Source organism: Herpailurus yagouaroundi, unplaced genomic scaffold, assembly GCF_014898765.1.
Source record: "Herpailurus yagouaroundi ecotype Mexico unplaced genomic scaffold, PumYag 165, whole genome shotgun sequence".
NCBI classification, from domain to species: Eukaryota; Metazoa; Chordata; class Mammalia; order Carnivora; family Felidae; genus Herpailurus; species Herpailurus yagouaroundi.
In genome coordinates, this window is record NW_024412406.1 from 8,022,506 (window position 1) to 8,027,297 (window position 4,792).

Below are 4,792 nucleotides of genomic sequence, written 5' to 3' on the forward strand. Positions count from 1 at the left end.
CCACTAGCCACATGTTATTGAGTACTTAATTAAGGCTATTGAGTACTTAAATTTAGCTAGAACAAATCGAGATGTGCTGTAAATGTAAAATACACACCAGATTTTAAAGACCATATTAAAATTTTTAAAGGTCTCATTTATAATTTTATATTGATTATATTTTGAAATAAGATTTAATATTAATAAAATATGTCATTAAAATTAGGTTCACCTCCTCCTTTTTTTGCCTTTTATTAACATAAGTCCTAGAAAATTCAAAATTACACATGTACATCATATTTTGTTTCTACAATGATGCTTCAGAGGTAGCATTATTTGAAGGTCAACAGATACTTACTATGTATTTGTGACAATGTAATGATTTATTAGGTATTGAACTGGGATAAAAAGGTCATTAGAGAAAAATGGTTAAGATATGATCAAGTGTTGAAAGTAGAATAAATATTTTCTATATAGAAAAAGAACCGAGGCCTTTAAGACACAGATATGTTTGTTCTCAGTGTGTGTGTCTGTGGAACTGAAAGTTCTTTTTGCTAGAAAATAACATGTCATAGGAAAAGTGGTGAAAGATGATGCTCTACCAATTAACCAGGATCAGGTTACAAACAACTTTGTTTTCCATGCTGAGGATCTTAAATTTTATCTGAAAAAGGAAGTCAATCACAAGCGATAGGTAAGGGTGGACACTGGAGATCTTCAGGAAATGTGGTAGGTCAGATGGTTGGAGGGAAATAGAGATAAGTCTCGTGTTGGTAGCTTAGACCATGAGGTGAACTGCAATGTCACCTGAAGACAAATGAAATGCAGCACTAGAAAATTACATCTCCTTTGTAGGCTATTTACTTGCATACTTGTCCTGTGGTGGGTGGTGCATGGGTAAGCTGAGACAGTGGGGAAAAGTTCAAGTTGAGACCACAGAAAGTTAGCAACCGGATAGTTACCGTTTTTCTGATATATCGACATTTCAGCTTAAAAGTCAAGGGGGGTCATAGACTGACAGATATGGAAAACTGCAAAATAACTTACAAATTGGGGGTCAACCACTTCACAGATACTTGAATGCCTTGACAAGCATGCATGCCAAATAGGCATCCTTATTAAGACTGAACATTTTCAGGAAATCTATCACCTCTTTGAAAGAAAGGCATTTATGACTATTAGAAAGTCATTCTTTAGGATTAAAATTAAAATCATGAACCATTTAGTCTCCTTTCACAAGTAATACCACCACCACGTTTAATTTCAAGAATCCCAATTAGCCATTATATTTTCCAGTGATTGTTCTATCGTGTGAATGAGGTAATTCTTTGATTATTAGATGCCTCCAAGGACACAATTCCTTATTGGAACAGTGATCAAAAAGCATAAAGTTATGTAAGTAAATTTTTCATTATAGAAAGCAAGTCAGAGTGCTCATGTTTTCAAACGTCAATGGCGCATCTCTGCCGGAGACACTCTGCAAGCGTCTCCAGCCAACAAATATTTTTCTTCTTCATCTGCAAAACATGATGTTTCTTTCCCTTTTATTGCATTGTTTAATGACATAACCACGGCCATTCGGCACATCAAGTTGAAAGAAGCCTGTGTCATGTGTGTAATTTTGCTTGGCTAACAAACTAACAGAAACGAAATACCGTGCTTTCAAATCTTTTTCAATTTCTTTCCTTATGACTTTTTTTTTTTTGCAGACATTTTCTTATTTTCTAATTGTTTTCATAGTCTTCATTGTCTCCCCGCACAGATCTGATTTTCCAGTCTTCCGTAGTGTAAACCTTCTGGTTGTTCGTCATGTGGTATTCAGGGGAGGTTTTCCAATACATACTCTTCAGATCCAATGGTTTCTGGAGAGGGCAGTGCTTTCCAAAGCAGGGAATTGCAGAGAGAGGGAGGGAGATCCACCTTCCAAGCTTATCAACTAACTCTACTTCAAAGAGTACAATTCGTGTTATTTTCTTTTTTGGCCACATAAGTAAGATTTCCTTTGATTAAAATAGTTCCACTGTTCTAGAAACTTGGCCAAATATTTCAGTCTGGCTTCAAAATATTTACCAATTTCATTTCCCTCTTCTTTCACACCTTTTGCAATGAAGTTGTAACAGATGGTAAAATGGAAGATCTGTGGAGAAAAAAATATAAAAGGTTTGAAATGCAGAATTTACTATGGGGACAATTATGAGTTTTGCAACTCCACACCCATTGGCCAGATGAAGAAAATAAAGAAAGGTTATGGTTGAGAGAGAGTTGTAAAGCCACACCTTGGAAGTGTAATGAACAATGCTATTCCCCTTTCCAAAAGAGAGAGGGCTGAGGGGTACTACAACCTTACCTTATGCCTTATGAGGCGGTACCCACAGGACTGTGGAAAGCATCTGATATGCACCTCTAAACCTAGGTGAGACCAGGGAGAGTAGACTGATGTCTGAGTCATCCCTAAGAAAATAGCAGGAGAGCATTGGTGACAGTAACAGGTCTTTGCCCTGCCCTTGTATCCTACCATGGAAAAAACTTGGTCCACAAAGAGATTGCACGGTAAACCAGGAGTAAAACTGGGTTAGAGGAAAGAGTGTTGCAGTTACTGAAGATGGACTCTGAATTTCCCCAAAGCCCCTCATAAAGAAAAAAAAAAATGTCACTTCAACCAACCCCAGGCTCAGGGAGTGAGAAGCCACCCAAAAATAAAAACTTCTGTTCCATCCCCAACCTCCTCTGCCTCCTCCCATTTCAACTCTACAGTGAGAACCAGAGGAAGTGAATAAGGAGAGTAGACGGTGAATATCTCACTTCTTCCAGAAAAACACTTCCAGTTATAGAGCTTATTGTGGTTTAGAGAGGAGAATAAGTATTCAGTTTGATTTAGTAAAATGTTGAATAATATACTGGGCTAGATGCATTCCAATTACTGAATTGAGGCTCTAAGCTGGAACTTAAAACCATTTTAGGACTTTTACTAAAGAGTTAACAGCAATACCATAGGAACTCTTTATTTGAACACAGCCTATAAGCCATGGGTCTAACCAGCATTTATTTAGTTTGTTTCAGTCACACACATGCACACTCACATGCACACACATTCATACAACATTCACCTTTTAGAAAATATAGTATGCATTTCTATATTTTCTATAACTACTCTTTGTATATACTGTTTACTGACTTCAAATAAGGCATCAAAGTGCTCCAAAAACCAGCTGTACCCCCACTTTCTACATAAAGGACCCCAGCTTCCCAGAGAGGCTGTCTGTGTATCAGGATTCATCTGAAAGTCGGGATGTGTCTCTATCAAAGCCAATACCATAGTTAGAATTCTGAAAGGAATAGTGTATGTCGCCTCTCCTCCAGAAGCTCACAATTGAGTGGGATTTGTTTGTGAAATATAAAGAGGCTCAGGAGAGGAAAAAAATCCACTGTTCTAATTTTTTTATTTCCTTATTTCCCAAACAGTGAATAGCAAAACCTGCCTACAAAAATAAAATGTGTACTAGGTTTAACTTCAGTTCATTGCAGTTTTTCTGATTGGAATAAACTTTTTCCTCCTCTCTCCTCTGGATGGGCCAAAAGCAAAAATGATGAGATCAATTTCCCACAAAAGATGAGAGAAGGAAAAAAAAATTAAGGCATTTCAAATAAAGCTAATAAATCCCAACTAATATTCCACTTCTTGAACAATCAGATATTCTTTAGCTATAAATAATATAGAGCATGATTACAATAGCAATCATAATAATAATCGTAACAATTTAAACTTTTATAAAAACCCTTTTTCAAAGAGTTAAACTACTTTCGTATGCAATGATAAGCAAACTTTAAATCTGAAAGCACTGTGACATGATCCTTAATTTTGATTACTTATACTTCTTAAATCTTCGTTTCCTTTTTAAATTTTTCCTACTCGTGATATTTTTGGGGTTTTTTTATGCATTTATACAATTTTAATCTCGTTGTTTTAGAAACTCCTATGAAGGCCTGCTTTCAAAGTTGAGAATAATAGTTCTCTGTCCAATATAATTACACATGTTTATTAGGTCATTTTTTTTCTAAACCAATGTCAGCAAAAACAAAAATTTGTTCACACTGGAATATCATGAAGTTAAAGAAGAGATTCCTGTAGCAGTTTATTTTAGGATTTGTAGTTTAAAATATGCCAGACTCTCTTGCTTTTACTGGGGCTGTTGAGGATTTGTGTGTTTTATGGTTTTTATTTTGTTTTGTTTTAATTCACAGTGATGTTGTTAAGCAGATTAGTGTAAAGTCCAGGCTTGCTCCTATCACAAGGAGGAATCCTTTCAGGTGCCACAATAGGTTGTAACACTCTGAGCAATGCAATAATCTGAGATGCCTAACAAATCACCCATCAGCAGGGAAATACAAATCAAAACTATGATGAGATACCACTCACACCTGTCAGAATGACTAAAACAAACAACACAAGAAACAACAGATCTTGGCGAAGATGTGGAGAAAGAGGAACCCTCTTCCACTGTTGGTGGGAACGCAAACAGGTGCAGCCACTCTGACAACAGTGTGGAAGTTCCTCAGAAAACTAAAACTAAAACTACTCTACAATCCAGCAATTGCACTACTGGGTATTTACTCAAAGGCCACAAGAATACAGATTTGAATGTTTATAGCAGCATTAGCAGCAATAGCCAAACTACAGAGAGAGCCCAAATATCCATTGACTGATGAATGGATAAAGAAGACGTGGTATAGATATACAATGGAATATTGCTCAGTCAGCAAAAAGAATGAAATCTCGCCAAGTGCAACAACGTAGGTGGAGCTAGAATGTATT

General features: G+C 36.4%; 1 long non-coding RNA gene across 1 annotated transcript in view; it reads right to left on the reverse strand.

Moving 5' to 3' along the window:
- Positions 1-206: 206 nt before the first annotated feature.
- Positions 207-4,792, reverse strand: part of LOC121038094 (uncharacterized) — a 60,170-nt gene continuing 55,584 nt past the window's right edge. The window contains exon 3 of the long non-coding RNA XR_005794146.1: positions 207-2,116. This is a non-coding gene — a long non-coding RNA (uncharacterized LOC121038094). The remainder of the gene's footprint in view (positions 2,117-4,792) is intronic.